This window comes from Ostrinia nubilalis, chromosome 8 (assembly GCF_963855985.1).
Source record: "Ostrinia nubilalis chromosome 8, ilOstNubi1.1, whole genome shotgun sequence".
NCBI lineage: Eukaryota > Metazoa > Arthropoda > Insecta > Lepidoptera > Crambidae > Ostrinia > Ostrinia nubilalis.
This window is the reverse complement of record NC_087095.1, coordinates 3514344-3536470: the sequence shown is the minus strand read 5'-3', so window position 1 is coordinate 3536470 and position 22127 is coordinate 3514344. Positions and strand designations below refer to the sequence as shown.

Genomic DNA, 22127 nt, shown 5'->3' with positions numbered 1-22127 from the left:
AAGGAAATAATTTTTAAACTTCGTTTCAAGAACCACAAGATGTTTTAACATAAAATCTGTAGATCACATTTTTCTATCATTTAAATTATTCGTAAATGAAATGAAACTGTTAATTTGACCCTAGAGATAACGACGATGAAATTTCCAGATTACGCGAATAAACTTATACTTACCTAATGGTTCCGTTTCAACTTGTTACATGACGTAACCCTAAAATTCAAGAAGTAAATATTAAATTTCCATTTGCTAAACATAAACAAAAACCCAATTAATGCTAAAAAAAAACCCTTTTTGTTTAACAGTGGAACTGTTATTAGAAAAAAATTAAAATCCTTGAACAAAAAAACAATTAATAGATTTTTAGAAAGTAATTTAGAGATTTTTTTCGCTTCCACGCAGTCATTTGTTCGGATCATAAAAATTCAGAACCAGTTGCCAATAATTTGAGTTGCCAAAGATTTTGCTTTCAAAACGAAAATCCGTGGAATCTTGAAATCAAATTTCATTGTCGTGAAACAACAATAGTTGTCGGACTCACTTATTAAGACCGATTCTAAGAAAAGAATAGAGCTAAATTGTGCCGTAACAAATCGGGTGGAAAGAATATTGTCAAGGCATATTTAGTTTAACGAAAGCATTATTTAAAACATGACTAGGCATTTACCTACATTTTAGTAGATTCATTTAGACAGCAAATACGGAAAATTATAATGAAATGATGATGGAAATGGCAATATTTGAAACTTAATACGTTACATGTTTACTCTTTAAGGAAAGCGGGAAACATTATCTGGAGAAAGGGATAAGTCAATGTACAAAATACACTAATGAAACAGTTTATTTATTTTAGGGCTGATTTTTCAATCGTTGGATAACTTTTAACTGTAGAATAAGTTTGACACATTGACGGTTTCTGTATGGGAAATATGTCAAAATGACACGTTTATTCTTCGGTTACAAGTTATCTGACGATAGAAAAATCAGCCCTTGTTTATTTTATTGTTAGGAAAACAAACAGCATATAGTCTTAGGTACTAATAAACAAAAAACAAGACACTCAAACAAAAGAGTGTGAATACCCTTCATTTTAAGACTGCATTACGTGTAAAATCCACATATGTATGCGTAAATAATGTTTTATATAACACCTATTACTTCCCACTACAAAATTAAAGATCCACATTCCCTGAATTATTAATCTATAAGTGGATTTCGGTGGCCTCCTTTACCGTGAACGATTTAATGTGGCTGACAGCGTTCAATTACCTTCCCGTTTCGAGACCAGTAATGGAATCATTAAAACTCAATGGGCTAATTGTGTATTATTGACTGGCGAATTTAATGATAGTAATGGTGTTCGTTAAATTAATCGGTGGAATTGAGAAAACTTGAGGCAATTAAACTGGTTGAAACTCCTCTCAAGACGGAAATTGAGATGTGTTTAAGGCATCTACTGGTCTATTCTATGCATAATTTGGAGATATATCATTGTTATCTATAAATCCAAAGTCTGATATAGACGTGTTGTTATTTGAGCACTTAAAACCACGAGAAAAGTACTCTTAAATCAATAATAATAATAATAATAAATCAACTCTGAACACGTAACTCACTTGGCATGAGCCCGTGAGTTAACGTTATACCGAAGAACTTATGGACTTCGAGTAAAAAAAAGCCTAAGAAATAATAATAATAATAATAAATACACTTTATTGCACACCAAAGATAAGAACAGAAAGAAAACATTGGTTACCAAGATATTATTGTTTACGTAAACGGTTTCCTGTGATTGTTTTTAGTTTTTTTTCTTGGAACGTCGTTATGTAATTACAAAACTATTTTTGTAGCAATATTACATAATTAAAGGTACAAATGAATTGTATATTTATAAGAAAACATTCATCATCATCATCATCATCATTTCAGCCATAGGACGTCCACTGCTAAACATAGGCCTCCCCCAATGATTTCCACAAATGCCGGTTGGTGGCGGCCTGCATCCAGCGCCTTCCGGCTACCTTTATGAGGTCGTCGGTTCACCTTGTGGGTGGACATCCTACGCTGAGCTTTCCAGAACGTGGCCTCCACTCTAGAACCTTGCTGCCCCGTCAGTTCTGCGTACTATTATATGCCCTGCCTATTGCTAATTCGTTGGGCTATGTCAGTGACTTTAGTTCGTTTACGTTTCTCCTCATTTCTGATTCGATGATTCTCATTTCTGATGAAGAAAACATTAGATTTTATTAGATAGATAATTTTTACGGATAACCCTTTTCATAAAGTTCAAAATTAAACCCCTTCAATACTTTTCTTTTCCAAACTTACTTGATTCCCAGCCGCAAACTCAGGAAGTGTTAATTCGAATCATGGAAATGTGAGATCCGATTGATTGCCTCGATTCTGTTAATCCGATTAATTCCCGGCAGATTGAATTGCGAACGGCCGTGTACAGGCTATTGAGTTTTATTTATTTGGCTAAAGCTTTGAAAATATATTTGTGTAACAAAGTAAGCGAAAAATCCCACGTTAATCGCTGAAGTTTGACCATTTCACCCCTTTTATAAATTAACTTGAGAGTGATAACGACGACAATTTACGCGTAATGGAAAAGGTCAAATACAATTGCTTTTTTAATTTCGCCATATTATCTCCTCGGGACGCCTGTTAAGTACTAAGATTCATATTGTTTGGAAAACAAGGCTAAAAAATATAAAACCTAATTACCTACATTGCTATTTTTTCATTCTTCAATTTAAATTTTAAATAAATTGGTTTTTTTTCTACATGTTACAATTATATCGTAATAATTTAATTAAATGTAAAGACCAGTAATATTTCGTAGTATCGTAGTCGCCGTAGTAACCGTAGCTACTCTATAAAAAATATTTAAATCGGCGCTACGATTCTACGAAAGTTTCCTTTTGAAGTGATTAATAATCTTGCTAAACCTACCTTTTTTCTACTTTCTCTGTTTTTGTACTTCCTCGGTGATAATTCTTACAGAGATTTGTTTCAAATTTAAATAATTTATAGATGTTGAAATAGCCAAATGCTTGGGTTTTCTTCGAGAATTATAACCAATTAATAGAATAATACATGAGTGTCCATATTTATTTACTTTACCCCAATCAAGGAAAAGGGTAAGCTTACCTATTTTAAGCTCCCTCAATAATTCCGTAGGATTCATTGCATAATCCAATAATCAATTAGTTTCCTCGGCTATTGCTTCCACTAAGAGTAGGCGCACACCGTTGATTTTTCGTCGGCCGATAGTTTAGTCGGACAGTTGATCAGTATGGGCGTGTATGGGAGTGCGCACACTACGCCGATTCGATTTGGCCGATTCTTCATACAATTTAAAATCGGGCACAACTATCGGCCAACTAAAAATCAACGGTGTGCGCCTACTCTAAGGCTTGAATAGATTGCCAAATCTATACTTATAATAAATCTGTAGAGAGGTCAATTATGTAGGTACATGAAATATATTTTCAAAATAATTATCAGGGGGTGATTAGTGATCGATAATGATGCCAAAAATGCAATCAGTAAATTGTTTGTCTGTTTGTCTGTCTGTCTGTCTGTATGTTCCTTATAGAAACAAAAACTACTCGACAGATTTTAACGAAATTTGGTACAACAATTTTTCATACTCCTGGGCAGGTTATAGTATACTTAGGAATTCCCACGGGAACGGGAATTAGCGGGAAAATCATTTTGTATGAAAAATCTAAACCGCTTAAGTTAGACGCTTGAAATTTGGCATGCAGGTATCTTAGTAAACTGAAAGCTTAGTTACAACAGGATATTGCAAAATTCTTACGGGAACGGGAGTTAGCGGGTAAAAACATTTGTATGAAAAAATCTAAACCGCTTAAGTTAGACGCTTGAAATTTGGCATGCAGGTATCTTAGTAAATTTAAAGCTTAGTTACAACAGGATATTTCAAAATTCCCACGGGAACGGGAGTTAGCGGGAAAAAACATTTGTATGAAAAAATCTAAACCGCTTAAGTTAGACGCTTGAAATTTGGCATGCAGGTATCTTAGTAAACTTAAAGCTTAGTTACAACAGGATATTGCAAAATTCCCACGGGAACGGGAGTTAGCGGGAAAAAACATTTGTATGAAAAAATCCAAACCGCGTAAGATAGATGAAGGGGGTAAAACGGGATCCACACGTACGAAGTCGCGGGCGGCTGCTAGTATTGAAATAGATTCGTTTTACAGCTATTATTAATTCAAGTCGTTAATATTCATGATGCCAAGCTCGAGCTGCCCTAATGAGCAACTAATAGGTTTGTGGCGAGAGGCGCTTTTACTGAATGCCAAAATCATAATATTAATTGATTTCATTACATAAATGAGAGCGCTTGTTATTGTATTATTTGACATTAATCACGAAATTTCGTGTTTAACTTACAACTCAATATTTTATTATAGACTAGCTTTTGCCCGCAACATTGCCCGTGTGGTGGCTAAATAAATAGTATGCCGTAAATCCATACAAAATAGCGATTTTGAACAAAATGTAATAAATTGCAGTGAAAATTTGAGAAAATCAAGAAAACGGACAAGTGACTTCGTGTCCTGAACACTAACGAATCAACATAAACAAAGATAGGGACACTTACCTACTTGAAGCACCAGGAGTCTTCCCATGAATCCACGTGCAGATGAAAAAAGTTCGATTACTGACGGGCCTCACTCACTTCCCAATAACACTGGAGCTAGGAATGCGATGACAGCCAGAAATCACCACATTTCTGCGTATTCACTTTATATCAATTTATGTATACCACGAAATATACACGGTTTGAGATCTCAACGGGATAAAAACATCTATGTTTGGGTAGCGCGTCATTGACCGCGAGCTGACGCGGCTTCAGCCAAACCAACGCGTGCAGTTCTCGTCGATGATGGCGATCACTGCGCGTGCATAGGTCCTGTCATAGGTCGCGCGTTCATTGAAATTCAAAATTCGAACTACGGCGTTATTTAAGCGTTCCAAAATGGAATCGATTTAATTCAAATAGTGCTAAAGACAAAGTGGCGCAAACAGCCGACGTAGGTTTTGCTCTGTCATAGAAAGTTTATCGCGCTCGTGTCTCCTTTTAAAAAAATCGTGCGAATTGGTGGTTCGGGCACTGAAAGGTCACAAACAGGCACTTACAGGGCAAATATGTACCACCCTAGATTGCATCTCACTTAACACCACAGGTTGCGGTCATATACCTGCCTTGATATGCATAAAAAAACAGACATTATAGGCAGAATTAGTACTATAACATTGTGTTTTCTATTAAAATTATAGCTAGTCGAATTTTAAATCTTAACTGATTTAGACGCGTTAAAATAATAAGAACGTATAGTGACATACCAAAGAAGCAGTGACTCTTAAACGTAATGGACAATTTTACAATAGACATACGTAGAATCAATATCGCAGATGAATCTAGACAGGTCTCATCTGCCAATAAGCTAAGAGCAGCCCAAAAAAATCACTTTCATTATTAATATTTTCAGATAGTTGATACCAAAAACTAAATTGCTATAACAACGTATTTGATGGACAGTTTTATTAAACCGGCTATCCTTTACTTACAGTCGGCTTCAGAAATTCCTACGACTATTCCTGAAAAAGATATTAAAATAGATAAAATTAATATACTTATTTATTTATTACTAGCGGCCGCCCGCGACTTCGTACGCGTGGATCTCGTTTTACCCCCCCTTCATCTATCTTACGCGGTTCACATTTTTTCATACAATTTTTTTTCCCGCTAACTCCCGTTGCCGTGGGAATTTTGCAATATCCTGTTGTAACTAAGCTTTAAGTTTACTAAGGTACCTGCATGACAAATTTCAAGCGTCTATCTTACGCGGTTTAGATTTTTTCATACAAATGTTTTTTCCCGATAACTCCCGTTCCCGTGGGAATTTTGCAATATCCTGTTGTAACTAAGCTTTAAGTTTACTAAGGTACCTGCATGCCAAATTTCAAGAGTCTATCTTACGCGGTTTAGATTTTTTCATACAAATGTTCTTTCCCGCTAACTCCCGTTCCCGTGGGAATTTTGCAATATCCTGTTGTAACTAAGCTTTAAGTTTACTAAGGTACCTGCATGCCAAAATTCAAGGGTCTATCTTACGCGGTTTAGATTTTTTCATACAAACGTTTTTTCCCACTAACTCCCGTTCCCGTGGGAATTTTGCAATATCTTGTTGTAACTAAGCTTTAAGTTTACTAAGGTACCTGCATGCCAAATTTCAAGCGTCTAACATAAGCGGTTTAGATTTTTCATACAAATGTTTTTTCCCGCTAACTCCCGTTCCCCTGGGAATTTTGCAATATCCTGTTGTAAATAAGCTTTAAGTTTACTAAGGTACCTGCATGCCAAATTTCAAGCGTCTAACTTAAGCGGTTTAGATTTTTCATACAAAAGGATTTTCCCGCTAATTCCCGTTCCCGTGGGAATTCCTAAGTATCCTATAACCTGCCCATGAGTATGAAGAATAATTGTACCAAGTTTCGTTAAAATCCGTCGAGTAGTTTTTGTTTCTATAAGGAACATACAGACAGACAGACAGACAGACAGACAGACAGACAGACAGACAGACAGACAGACAGACAGACAAAAATTTTACTGATTGCATTTTTGGCATCAGTATCGATCACTAATCACCCCCTGATAGTTATTTTGAAAATATATTTCATGTACAGAATTGACCTCTCTACAGATTTATTATAAGTATAGATTTTGTTTGGAAACCATACATTGAAACAATAACAGACAAATAATCACTGCTTATGAATTAGCTTAAGATTTCCTCTTAGTGACGCTGGCATAAGTAGGTACCCAACCACACTACCCACGCCCACCGACTATGTTATAGTAGGTACAAGCAAATGCAAGAAACACCTCCCGCCCTCCCACAAAAAAATCTCCTGAAAAAGTGTTTAAAACGACTGGCTGGGGTACTTAGATAGATAGAAGTACCAAAACCTTTATAATAGTAGTCAAGTATTTAAATTACTGATGAATCTTCCTTTTATAAATGAGATCTTTGTAATGAAATATCAGCCTTTAGATCGGTATTTTTCCTCTCAGTAACCATTGAAAGAATCAAAGATATTATTTACCGATTTTCTTTCACTTGTTTTTTGCGCTGTCAGTAACGTCTTCAGATCCCATTACTCGTACTTCCTTTTTAAAGCTGTTAGTTCTTTTAATACAGAATAATGTTACCAAAGAACTTAACATTTATACTAAGGCTGAGTTGCACCACCTAACTTTGACCGATAACCGGTCTTATTTTTTGTATGGATTTTGAAAGATTTTTGACGTTTGTCAAAGTTAAAGTATGCTGGTACAACCCAGCTTAAGCGATTGCTATCTAAATAATCAAATTAATACTCTCTCGAGAGCGATATTTTTAATGTATTTGTCTGGCACTGACTGTACCAAATCAAATCTGGCCGCAATTAATGCCTGACTTTTACGAAAATTGATGGAGATCCTTAAATCCATTCCCACACTCTTTTCTTTTTAGCAGAATAAAATACTGCGCGGAAGTGTTTTATTTGACGTTTATTACTCGTTTGTACAAGGGAAGCCATAGGCACAAAATATAACAGAAGGTAAACTCATGTATGTACCTCGCTTTGCATACCTCTCTCGCTCGCACGCTCGGCCGTCGCGCTAGGGTTGTCTTGTCATGTGTTGCGTTTATTTCGTTATAATAGAAAAATGTTACTCTTAATACTATGCAAGAAAGACAAAACAGATATCCACGTATACTTATTTATATTTTAGTACGTTATTATAGTAATAGTTTGCAAACAAATACACGAGAAGGAATTAGTATTTAGTTGAGTGGTTGACACTATTATCCAACTATAAATTATAAATGCGAAAGTTTGGATGTCTGGATGTTTGTTGCTCTTTCACGCAAAAACTACTGAACGGATTTTGATGTAACTTTACAGTATTATTGTTTATAACCCTGAATAACATATAGGCTATAATTTATGACGATCTGTGACAAACTAAATTTCACGCGGGTGAAGCCGCGGGCAAAAGCTAGTTATCCAATAATTCCTAAAACCTTTCTAAAACAATTCGATATTCCTAATAATTGAGTTGGCTTTCAATTTCAATTGAAATTCAAATAAATAACTTACTTACCTCCCCGAATCAACTGGTAATTTAAAAAATGAAAATTCGGTATTTAATGATGAGTTTAAGCAACCAAATACCGAACAATTATAATACGACTTTTTCTGTTCACTCATTTTCGTCAATTTCGCAAAACAAAATAATATCACAGGCGGTTGACCGGCGCGTGACTCAAGCGAACCACAGCGAACGTGTGGCGAACGTCTGTCGCGCCACGTCGCCCTCGCATTCGTCCAAGACAGTCTTGCTAGAGCGGTGTCTATGTGTGCGTGGCTCGAGCGCGTTTAGTATGGAGTTTGTCTTCTGTTATATTTTGTGCCATAGGCTTTGAAGTGACGCGGCGAGTTTTTTCATACAGTATGGTTTAATTAAGTATTAGCACTGTTGCTGGGATAAGAAAATCAGAATTATGTTCTTAGTTATTAAAACTACAAATTACTCATTTTTCTTGGCCTGCAACATACTATTTTGAGCTATTTCAGATATATTTTCCAGAAATCTAAAAAAATGTGGCGAGTTGTACCCCGAGCAGGCCTAGGATGAAAATAATATGTTAATAGTATTATTAGGATAGTCCGTTACGATTTATTTCAAATCGAGTGGCATCACCGCCAACGCCTATAAAAGAGGCACTCGGCGCATGGGACACTCATTTGCCCGAGCGACTCCGAGCGGTGAGGTTGTTGGATTGGTGATCGGCCCGATTTGCAGTAAGTCGTATCTTTTCATTATTTTTGGTGGTGATTATTTTTGTGTAAATTAGTGGCTGTTTGATTTGATTCGAATTCTTTTGTAAAATCATTATTTTGAGTAAACGTTATTTTAGTTTGTTATTTGTTGTTTTTTTTTAATGCTACCCGCTTCTGGTTCCTAAAATCAGAAGTGGGATAGGCCTGTGCCCACAAGTACGTTTGATTTCTTTGTCAATTATGCGGAATTTGAACAGCCACTAATTTGTTTTTGTTATAATGCCACGATCATCCCGTTCGCGTGAGAGATCGGACTCCAGTGAAACGTCGCGTCGTAAGGCCAGGCGCACTCGTAGCAAATCGCGCCGAGGCCATAGACATAAACACCGCTCGCGGTCGCGTCGTCCTGCGTCCCGCCATGTTAGATCTCGATCGCGTACCCCCGATAACTCGGTGAAACTGGCGTTAGGTTCGATAATTGCGCGATTGAATGCGATCGAGGAGAGTAACGCGAGCATGTCTCAAACCCAGTTTCCAATTGCTCATGCCAGCACACCTCAACATAATAACGACACTTCGTCAGCCAGTGCCACACAAGTCCTGGCAGACGCACTTATTGCAATAAATCGAGTAAAATCACAAAATTACTATGTGTCAAACTTTGATCCTGCCGTTAATGATTTTGAGGTGTGGTGCGATGAGGTGGAGCGAGCTAGGTTAGCTAACCACTGGGAAGATTCAGAGTGTCTGTCGCGCGTTGCTAATTGTTTAAAAGGGGATGCCAAATTATGGCTAAACGAGTGGGCTAATAGTGATCGCTCTTGGTCTAATTTTGTGAAAGAATTTAAGTCGCTTTGTCCTCCCAAAATAGACTACGCTCAAACACTTTTCGATGTCATGAATACTTCTTCTGACAAGTTTTCTACTTACGCTGAATACGCACGACGATCACTATTGCGCCTGCGCATAGTTAAAGGTATTAGTGAGGAACTTATGGTTCAAATAGTGATACGCGGTATTAACGATGCGCAAGTGAGGGCTGCGGCTGCGAACGCCAACCTCACGACAGAAAACTTAGTCTCGTTTTTAGCTATTTATGTCAAGCCTGGCTGTAGCAAAGACAATCGACCTTCTCATAATGTTTTTAGAAAACGAAATACCAACCGTAGTGAAAATAAATGTTTTAACTGCGGCCAGACTGGACATATAAACTCAAACTGCCCTAAAAAGCGTAAGATTCCTGAAACTCAGCCAAAAATAACGTGTAGTTTCTGCAAGAAGCTAGGACATAGGGAGAGTGATTGTTTCGCCAAAGCTCGATCTGAAGGCCAAAATAATAATCAACGCAAAGTCAACTTATGCAAAGAACTTTCTAAGTCAACTAAAAATAATGACGTGTGTACAGCAGTGATACAGGGTATACCGGTAGACGTTTTGATAGATAGCGGGGCTTTGAACGTTTCGTTAATATCTTCGGCGGTTCTTAAACACTTTTCTTGTTCAAAGAAACAAATTCACTGCGTTCTTAAGGGAATAAGTGATAATGAGATTCTTGCTCACGAATATGTCACACTCACAGTTGAGTTCAGCAATATCGCTCTGGATATAGATTTTGTGGTGGTACCTGCCTCTTGCATGAATACGCCAATCATTATCGGAACCGACGTCCTAAATAGGGATGGTGTAACTTTTGTGAGGACGAAAGATCAGCAATACTTGACGCATTCATCCAATACGATCTTAAACGTTAACTCTGTTAATATCAAAGAGCCTAATAAGGTCAACACGCCTCTTCAAGGCGAAGAACTGGATTCTTTGATGACCGTAATAAACGATTTCTCTTCGTTTTTGATAACTGGCACGGCTACTACTACGGTAAAAACAGGCAAAATGAAAATAAACTTAACGAGTGAGGTTCCAGTAGCCTATCACCCCTACCGTTTGTCATATCAGGAGAAACTTAAGGTTCGCGATATTGTGAAGGATTTATTGGATAAGAACATAATCAGGGAATCTGACTCCGAGTATGCAAGCCCAATCATTCTGGTTAAAAAGAAGGATGGCACAGACAGGATGTGTGTGGACTTTCGAGCACTCAATCGCATTACTATTAAAGACAGATATCCACTTCCATTGATCGAGGATCACATTGACCGCCTTGGATGCTCGAAATTCTTCACCAGCCTGGACATGGCGTCAGGTTTTCATCAGATACCAATAGATGAAGACTCAATACACAAGACTGGGTTTGTTACTCCGGAGTCACATTATGAGTACGTCAAAATGCCATTCGGACTATGTAATTCACCAACAGTTTACCAACGAATTATCAACAACACGCTTCGAAAGTTGATCGAATCAGGGCACGTCTTAGTATACATTGATGATGTACTTATTCCAAGCATGACAGTTAGTGACGGCTTAGCTTTGTTGCGGGAAGTGTTAACTACTCTTACCGATGCTGGATTTTCGATTAACCTTCAAAAGTGTTCCTTTCTGAGCAGCGAAGTAGAGTACCTAGGTCGCGTTATTAGCCATGGTCAGGTTAGGCCGAGCCCCCGAAAGATTGAAGCGCTTGTAAATGCACCTACTCCGACGAATGTTAAACAAGTGCGTCAATTTTTGGGTCTGGCTGGGTATTTTCGGCGCTACATCAAAGACTATGCGACAAAAACTGCAAGTGTCTCACGCCTTACGAAAAAAGACGTCAAATTCACTTGGGGACCTGAACAGGAGGAAGTCCGCCAATATCTTATAACGCAGTTGACGAGTGAGCCAATACTTGCAATTTTTGATCCTAACTTACCGGTCGAGCTGCACACCGACGCGAGTAGTGCTGGATATGGGGCTGTACTAATGCAGGTACACTCTGATGGTAACAAACGCGTGGTAGCTTATTTCAGCAAAGTTACCCAAGGCGCAGAAAGCAGATACCACTCGTACGAGCTCGAGACGTTGGCGGTTGTCAGAGCATTGCAGCATTTTCGGCATTATCTGATCGGCGTAACATTCAAAATCGTAACCGACTGCAATGCCCTGAAAGCCACCGAACGTAAGAAGGATCTGCTTCCGCGGGTTGCTCGCTGGTGGATTTATCTGCAAGATTTTAACTTCACCATCGAATATAGAAAAGGCTCCATGATGGGCCATGCAGATTATTTGAGCAGAAATCTACCAGCGATGCAAGTCAATCATATTGATCGATCTTTGAATTGGGCACAAATGGCCCAAAACGCCGACAATGAGACCCAGGATTTAATTCAAAAGCTTAGAGATGGGCTCCTTGATTCACGCCGATATGTGTGTCAAAACGATCTCTTGTACTACCGTTATTCACCCGTAGGTGAAGAGTCACGCTTATTATGTTTCGTCCCTAAAGGACATCGCCTGAGCTTGTTACGCATTTTTCATGATGAACATGAACATATTGGAGCGGACAAGACTTTGGATCTCATACTAAAACACTTTTGGTTTCCGGGCCTTAGGCCCTTTGTTCAAAAGTACACCTCACATTGCCTTATCTGCATTTCAAAAAAACGAGTCCCACGAGCTCCTCATCAACCCATTACTTCCTGGGAAAAGTCAGATGTCCCCTTCAATACTGTTCATGTTGATGCGCTAGGGCCGTTGCCGGAATCGAATGGCTACAAGTTTGTCCTAATACTAGTTGACGCATTCACAAAGTTTTGTATGCTTTTCCCAATGTATCGACAAGATACAAATGAACTGAAACGCGTCCTAAATGATGCAATCTCATTGTTTGGTACACCAAAATTGTTAGTTTGTGACCGAGGGCGCATGTTTGAAGCGTCTAGCTTTACTAACTGGATATCCGAATTAGGATGTGACATCCACTACATAACGCCAGAGATGCACCATGCAAATGGTCAAGCTGAGCGTTATGTACGGACCGTCCTCAACCTGATTCGTGTTGAAAGTTATAACAAAGACTCAGCCTGGTCCGAGGCTTTGCGAAAAATTCAGTTAGTTCTTAACATAACTAAACAGAAAACCACTCAAGTTTCAGCATTGTTTTTGTTAATCGGAACTGATACTACCACTCCTGTCATTCGTGCGCTGATCCGTGATGTTGCTGTTGAAAACAACAGCCCCAATCATCAGGCAATGAGGGAGATCAGTAGGAGCCGAGCCAAGGACCTGCTTAAGAAAAACAAAGATCAGCAGGACTCTCGTGTTAATCGTCATCGGAACCCTCCAAGAGTATTCAGACTGGACGATCAGGTCTTTGTAATTAAATACTCCCAATCAGTTGGAAAGCTTGACTCGGGCATGCGAGGCCCTTACCGCGTGGTCAAGGTCTTACCAAGCGGGCGATACGAGTTAAAGCTTTTAAGCGGCGCGCGTGGCAAGACCACCCAAGCAGCGGCCCAATATATGGTGCCTTGGAAAGGAGAGTGGTGCCCTGAGAGTTGCGCTGCCTTTTTCGAAAGTAAGTTGTGAGACTGTCTAACACTCCTATGTTTCAGCTTGCTTTGTATGGCCGAGTGTGAGCGTGTGTGAGGCGAATGATCACGCTTTGCGCACCGGGCTGAGAGGGTTCATCAGCGAGTGCCATGGGGCATGCATCAGAGATGCTGCCTTGCAGACGTACTTTTTAGTGCGTAGGGGCTTCGGCCTCGCAGACGTACTTTTTAGTGCGTAGGGGCTTCGGCCTTGCAGACGTACTTTTTAGTGCGTAGGGGCTTCGGCCTTGCAGACGTACTTTTCAGTGCGTAGGGGCTTCGGCCTTGCAGACGTACTTTTTAGTGCGTAGGGGCTTCGGCCTCGCAGACGTACTTTTTAGTGCGTAGGGGCTTCGGCCTTGCAGACGTACTTTTTAGTGCGTAGGGGCTTCGGCCTTGCAGACGTACTTTTCAGTGCGTAGGGGCTTCGGCCTTGCAGACGTACTTTTTAGTGCGTAGGGGCTTCGGCCTTGCAGACGTACTTTTCAGTGCGTAGGGGCTTCGGCCTTGCAGACGTACTTTTCAGTGCGTAGGGGCTTCGGCCTTGCAGACGTACTTTTCAGTACGTAGACTGCCTTGCAGTCTTTGTGGTTATTATGGGGTCTGTACGTACAGATAGGAGTATGAGAATGAGTGACACGTGTGTATGGAATTCTTTGGAAGTATGAAGCGTTAGTGCAGTTGACGAAATAGCTAAGCTTGTGTGTATTACTGAAAGAGGGCCTTGTATGTGTGAGGAATGAATGAATAGGCACATGTGGTGAGACTGCTTTGTAAGTCATAATTTATTTTACATCTACAGGCTATGAGGGTGATTATGACGATGTTGAGGCTGGCCCTTCGACATCCCGTGCTGACTCCGAGGGTACACAAGATACGCCTGAGGAGATACTTCGGGCAGATCTCGCGCTGAGTGATGACGATGACCCGGCTGCAGCCGTGTCACCAACTTTCACCGGCTCTTCAGGAGACTCCACGCAAGACACGCCTGAGGACATACTTCGGGCGGATCTCGCGCTGAGTGATGACGATGACCCGGCTGAGGCTGTGTCACCGACTTTCACCAGCTCTTCGAGGAACTCTTCTTGAAGATGCGGCCGGGGACGGCGCACGTTCAGGAGAGGCCGTATTAGGATAGTCCGTTACGATTTATTTCAAATCGAGTGGCATCACCGCCAACGCCTATAAAAGAGGCACTCGGCGCATGGGACACTCATTTGCCCGAGCGACTCCGAGCGGTGAGGTTGTTGGATTGGTGATCGGCCCGATTTGCAGTAAGTCGTATCTTTTCATTATTTTTGGTGGTGATTATTTTTGTGTAAATTAGTGGCTGTTTGATTTGATTCGAATTCTTTTGTAAAATCATTATTTTGAGTAAACGTTATTTTAGTTTGTTATTTGTTGTTTTTTTTTAATGCTACCCGCTTCTGGTTCCTAAAAGTATCAATAAATTTATTGATTTTAAGCAACAGCATTTGAACGACAGCCTTTACCTAGCACATATTAGTACCTAGGTAGATACTAATTAATTTTCATAATATTCACAGAATAATTAATACTAAACACCACGACTGATTTAGACTAATTCGACAGAATTAATTAATTTCATGTCTTATGTTTGTTCTCCATTTCCGCATTAGTTGCTCCTATAAAGGTATACTGAAGAGTACAAAACAATGCTTCTGTTCTCGTCACATTATTGATAAGTTTTCTCTTTGATAAGTCTAAACGAGATAACAAGCAAGTTTTTGTGCCGGTTAACCTATTCAAGCAAAAAATATCGCTAGTCATCCCCTATATCAGTCTCTAAAAACGCTTTTTCGGTAAAAGGACATGACATTCATATTATTTCTAGGCTTCTAAGGACGGCTTTTTCGTCCATGAAAATATTTCAAAGACATAGGTACTTATACCTATTTCATTTTTACGCTGTTATGCGAACTTGTGCGATCATCATTAGGTATTTATACACTTCATCTGCGAAATTTCTGAAAGGAACCATGGGATGCCATTCTTTTGATAAGCTACAAGACCGCAGGAATATAATGGACAATAAATTGCCCGGCACATAATGGCAGTTGATATATTCATTTCGCCCTTTGTTCGAGGGCTGAGACTGAATTATTTTATTCCGAGATATTGGACGTACCTAACTGAAAGTAGAAGTTGTTTAGAAGTTGTTTGAACGGTAATCAACGAAATGTATAAGTAAATAAGTTTTCGGCCTTCTTGAACTTTAGGGGAGTACCTAAAATATTTCTTTAGTAGCTATAGTAATTAGATGCTAATTCTAAGTTTAGGTACTCTTGAATTACAAATAGACTAAGTAAGTTTTACCCTCGACTTTCGCTGCTTTAATTTCTGTGTCACGGAAAAACTTATATAATTATGTCTCGTTACTCAGGAATAATGTAATTTGTACTGGTCTCAATTCCTTAGTTCTACAGAATACTTCCTACAAACAAACTTGCAAGGTATACCTCTTTTTGTAAGAACAAAAAATTTAAGTACCTAGTTATCTTTGTCATAGTTGTAGTATGTAGCATTTATACATCACCCAATTCTGCTCTACATGCTTTCTTACAAAATTCTACAAATAATTGTAGGTACTACACTGTTTTCCTTATTCCTAAAGGCTCTACAATAAAGATGATGAAAACTCACGCACCATTTGTTTATAGACAAGGAAAAAGGTGAGATAAAAATAAAAACGCTAGGGAGAGGCGATTTGACGGTTGGCTCGCCCCCAAAATACCTTGCAATCCTTTATTGAAAACTAGCTTTTGCCCGTGACCTGGCCCTCCTGAATTTCAGTCACTCACAGAATGAGAAACGCGCGTGTATCCCTCTTTTCATAACAGGGACAAATACAATCCCAGTTTTTCCTTTACTCTTAAATTATCTCTAAGTACTTATCTAGGTTTCATGTCTTATTATTTGGTTAGTTCGGTTCAGATTTTTTTTTATATAAGCGTGAAAAGTGGGAAAAGGTAAAAGACAGATAGTAGACAGACAGATGGAACAAAGTTTTACATCTATAATATTAAAGCATACATTGCGGCTTACTACAAAAAGTTAAACGAGGTTTGAACACTTGTATAAAATTGTCATTTGGTTTGGAAATGTCCCTTTAAAACAGCATTCAACTAACTACTTTGGGTGTAACTTTTTATTAATGGGGGACGTGTTTGACGTCCGTTTCAGTTTTTTGTAATTACACTGTAATATACAGTTTATAATATTAATGTAGAGTATGCATTTATTTCTTTTACAAAAATAGCTTGCGTGATGTTGCCATAGTTTACTTAGATGTATTCTCCACGCTGGATTAGGCCGAGTCGTCAATTTCCTACGGTCGCCCGTCGCGTCCGGCTCCACCTGGTGACAAAATGTGCCATTAAATGACTTTCACTTTCATTAGTCCATGTGTTCTCGGAATTAACCCTACTCAGAGACCCAATTAAGATTAATGTGGGCGAACCAAACATTATATAAAACGTATTTTACTTACCTATACTTTAGGTATAAATACCCTGGAAAGTCAGCCTCCACAGATTTACCGCAATCCTAACGAAAACGTGGGCACAACTAGGTAAGGCTGAGTTGCACCACCAATCTTTAACCGTAACTATAACGATAACCGGTGCTGTGACCGGTGTTTTTTGTAAGTTTATCAAAGTTAAAGTAAGATGGTGCAACCCAGCCTAAGGTATCATACATTATTCGAGCAAATAAAGGGTACTACTAACCTTTTTCTACAAAATATTAAAAAGTGATTAATACCACCTTTTAACTCCTGTCTAGCTAAGTAGGTCACCAATGAAATCCAACCAGTGAAGGCTAGTAATAATCTCGTGGGCTGTCTTTGAAGTTAAAACGAATTTAATCAGAAGAATTAATGAAGAGTTCGAAGTACCTTATTATTAATATCGCCTGCTCTCGACAACAAATTGAAAATTTCAATTAAGTTCTTACATAATTTAAGTAGGTATCTAACCCACAAAGACAAAGTAGAGGGTTTCAACATATCCCCAAATGGCACGAGACAAACTGCTCGCCTCTTTATTAGGCACAAGCAGGGTATGTCAAATTACATTCGGATTTATTCGGATCAGTGTACTTACCATGAGTTTACGTTAGGTGTGCTCGCTAGCGAGTACGTCAAAAATCTCTATGAAGATTTTGTTTCTTGAAAGTAGCCGCTAGGGGCGCTGCACAATATGTCATACAATTAAATGTCATTTTTTTACGCAGTCGCTAGCGAGCACACCTAACGTAAACTCATGGTAAGCACACAGAGCGACAATTTATATTCTGTCGGTTCGATGCAAATCGGGGATGAACAAGTATTCAATTTGCATATCCGTGTGCCTACCATGAGTTTACGTTAGGTGAGCTCGCTAGCGAATACGTCAAAAAATTATATGAAGATTTTATTTCTTGAAAGTAGCCGCTAGGGGCGCTGCACAATATGTCATACATTTAAATGTCATTTTTTTACGCAGTCGCTAGCGAGCACACCTAACGTAAACTCATGGTAGGCACACCGTACTAATTCGGTGACTTAGAGTTATTGGCACAGTTTGGTACAAATGAAGGGAAAACTGTAATATCCATGTTACATATAGAGAAAGATGTACTGCACCGACTTGACTGGACTTTCTCGAAAATGTAGAGCGCCTGCTTTATTAAAGTTATTAAAGTATTTAGGTACTTAAGTAACTACATAATTTAATTTAGGTTTACGTAAATATTTACGTACCTGACGAAAGCACTATAGTAGCAACATTTTGGCATCTTTTTGCAGCAAATAAGTCTGATGTGTTTTCGACTCTACCAACAACTAGGTATGATGATGTAAGGTAATATTGGCTCCACGCTTTCTGATTGTACACACGCTTGCATTAGAACAGACACCAACAGATTACACTTACTCGTAGGTGCATTTTTCTTACGGGACTATTCCCACCTCTCGTTCCAACCGCTGCAACTTCTGTGTAGCCAGTATCTACAGCTTGACCGTCAAGAAATCTATTTTTTTTTAAATAGCAACTAATACAACTGTGATTAGCTTGGTGTGCCAACTGCCATCGTCCATATAGCTATAACATAGACTTCAAATTGTAGCTGAGAGCAGCGACTCTACTTCCAATTAACTAAATTGGACGGATAATTAAAAGCCTTTCCATTTTTCTTCGTCTCGAAAAGTAAAACATTACTTTTGTTCTTTTAGATCTTGCTCTTTCTGCGTAATGATTTATTGAATTGTTTTCTATTTCTAACAAATCTTTAACAATACACTTACCAGTTCAATTAGGATTAAGTACTAAATAAAAAGAGATTCTACGAGTACAGACATTATTTTTAGCGTTAGGTAGGTACTCCTTGGTAACGCTAAAATAACTTGGTAACTTTTGTGTCCTTTTTGACACAGCCAGGAACAATAAATAGAAGAACTTAAAACTTAATTAGACCGTACCATTCCTTCTAATATGGCTCATATACGCCCGTATTCACAAACGATGATTACTGTCTTAAAGGACTGAAGCTATTTAAGAAAAGCTAGTATGTAGGACCTATTTACATAATAGGGTACCTACCGAAAGACTAAGTAACTGCGATAACAACCTGACTAGACTAATTTATTTTTCTTCTTAAATGCCTTCTTCAATTTTCATCTCTTTCAATCCTTATTATTAGCGTTTGAGATGAATCTCCTGCCTCAAAGATTTATTCTTGCGAGACCAATAATAAGGCGTCTTACAATTTGGCGAAGAAAATCTCTTTTTAATTGCGCTCATCTTAAACCCGCCATAAATTTGAATACTACGATCCAACGTTGCAAGTTACAAATTATAATGATGATCCCTTGAAATGGATTAAATTAATTGGACAAGATCCACAACTTTAAGGTGATTAAATAGATCTTATTAACTATGAAGCCGACTTTTATGGCCATTCTTACTTAAGCAAAACCAGTATAGTACGTCACTTACTTTATTCAGGTTTTGTTTTGTAGGTATTAATCTGATAAGCTGCTGCTGACTTACATAGAAACCATCATTAATACATATTAAGTAGGGGAAAGTAGTACGAGATGATCCCCTTAAGCGGGAATCGCTGTAAAATACATATTTTTCAATGTAAACCAAAAATAAAGACGATTACTACTAGTATATTTATCTATCCAACTTTCCTTATACTCAAAACAAGAAATTAATTGAGGTTTCATTAAAATATTTAATTTTTTGCAAAACCTTACAAAGTGATCATCTTGTACACCCCTGTGGGTAAGATGATCCCCCAGGTAGGGGTAAGATGATCCCTATGATTCTATTCTATGATCTATTCTTTTCTGGTTGTATTCCTTTCGGAGTACCTAATTATCCGAACAAATCGTTAAAAAGTTAGAAAAGAAAAACATTTACGAATTAAATAACGAAAATAACCTATTCTTTCTTAGTACCTGCTAAAAAGCGTTTAAATAATTTAAACGCTTTTTGGCTGGAGCTGTGTTGCATATATCGTCAGTTGCAGGTTCACTTGGGGTAACTGACAAAATACAGTTTTTCAGTAGAGCCGTTTAAAGTTTTTTTTCGTCTTAAATCGGACATAACTTTTTTCCTATTTAACCTTTTTTGGATCTGTTTTTACAGAAATGCTTAGAATTCTACGCGGTTTTAGATTAAATAAAAAGAATTATCTAATATGTCTTAGTTATGGAAATAAATTGCAGTTACACCAATGTATTTTTGTACTTTTGACAGTTACACTAATTTTACACCATACTTTTGGAAAAAACATAGGTCAAATTGGTGTAAGTACTGCCCAAATTAAAATAATTTGATGTTTTTGCTGGGTTTTGTTTACTTAGTTGCTGTATAATTTATGTAAAAGTATTAAAAAATAAGAGAATTCATGAAAAAAATAACATTTTGTCGTTTTCTTTGTTTTTTATTTTATTTTATTAGAAGTAACTTTTATTTTATTCATTAAAAAATGTTAAAAAATCCATGGGAATCAAGAAAATATGTGTATTTAATTTTTTTAAGACAGAAATATTGAAATAACTAAAGTATTACTGTGAAACTAAGTAATTTCAATATTTTTTGAAGCTTTGACTTACCAATACCGTATTTAGCTCTACAGGGCAACTTAAACTGAAAACAAAATGGATTTAATTTCCCACCTCTTTATAGCAATGTTGAATTAAGGTCATGAGTACTACAACAGTAAAAGTAACAGAGTAACAACAGGTTAATGTTAGCAACGCGCAGTGACGCCTAGTTGGCTGGATAGTTGCTCAATTTCAATTATTTTTTTTGTTGAGCTAACTTTAACTTCTTTAACTGATACTGCTGGTATAATAATAATGTAATATGCCTTAAAACTTTCTAAATTCCTATTTTATTTCATGTTATAAACCTTAGCAAATCAGTGTAATTGCAAAGTTTTGTAGCAAAATTTTTACATTATTACAGATACACCAATTCAACCTGGTAAAATTATTACAATGTCAGTTACACCAAAATTTTGAAGGAAATCTGAAAAGTTCACACCTGAAAATGTCCGTGTAATTGTAATTTTTTTAAAGCTAGAATTTTTTTACGTATACCATTCGAAAGAGCAGAAAAAACTAAGAAAAACTGTATATTTAACTCAAAAACCGTATTTTGTCAGTTACCCCAAGTGAACCTGCAACTGACGATATCACAAATAAATTCACCTGCTTCATCACCCTCTACCCCAGCACATGCTTTATGGCTCCATTTTCCACATGCATAATATTTTATCCATCCTTCACCCTTGGTATAGCTTGAAAACTTCTCTGTTCAGTACAGCCACTCAGTATCATCTTCTTCAGACTCAGGTGAGTTATATGAAGTTCTCTTTCTTTTATTTCACTTCCCTTTACCTACTCCATTGACTTTTTTGTTTTAATTCCCAGGGATCATCTCGTACATATAGGAAAGGATCATCTTGACCCAAGTCCCACTTTTTGTTAAATATTTGCTACAATAATCTACAAGTACGCGGCCATGTTTTTACGGCCAAAATATTAAAATTAAACATAATAGAAAGCCTAAAGACAACAGTAGTTACATTTAACATTGTTTGAATAAAAGTAACATAAACTCAAAGTCATGCCTATTTTAGATCAGAAGTACACAATTTTTCTTTTTTCTCGTCAAATTCGATGTAGGGTAAGGTGGGGCACAATGTTACACGGGGTACAATGTTACAATGCATATTTCTCCGTCCCTTTCTATTAGTTGTATGATGTTGGTATACACGTTTGTCAAGCTCATAAGAGCTGCTGAACTGAGCCGCTGAACATCATACAACTAATAGAAAGGGACGGAGAAATATGCATTGTAACATTGTACCCCGTGTAACATTGTGCCCCACCTTACCCTATCGCTCACGCCACCATTATGATTTGACTGAGGCGGGGAGGTGTCCAGAGCTATGTTTTACCAGTGAAAGAAATTAAATGACGTTAGTGGTTTCAGCACAATCGCAAAGGATCATCTTACCCCAGGGGATCAACTCGTACTACTTTCCCCTAATACATCATTACATAGAAATTATCACATCACTTACCATCAGGTGAGATACAGGTCAATAGCTTGGGGATAAAAAAATCTTATTTGATATTGGTAGGTACTTACTTATGCATATTACTTATGTAAGCAATAGGTAAGTAGGTTCTAAGCAGATAGGACGCAGCTGCTTGCATAAAACATTGCACCCCCACGCCTGCCTGCTGGCTGAGACTACTAACATCATGAATAG

General features: G+C 37.9%; 1 protein-coding gene across 1 annotated transcript in view; it reads right to left on the bottom strand.

The window, feature by feature from the left end:
* LOC135073755 (terpene synthase) overlaps nt 1-22127 on the bottom strand; it is a 258865-nt gene that overhangs the window by 47236 nt on the left and 189502 nt on the right. The window lies entirely within an intron of this gene.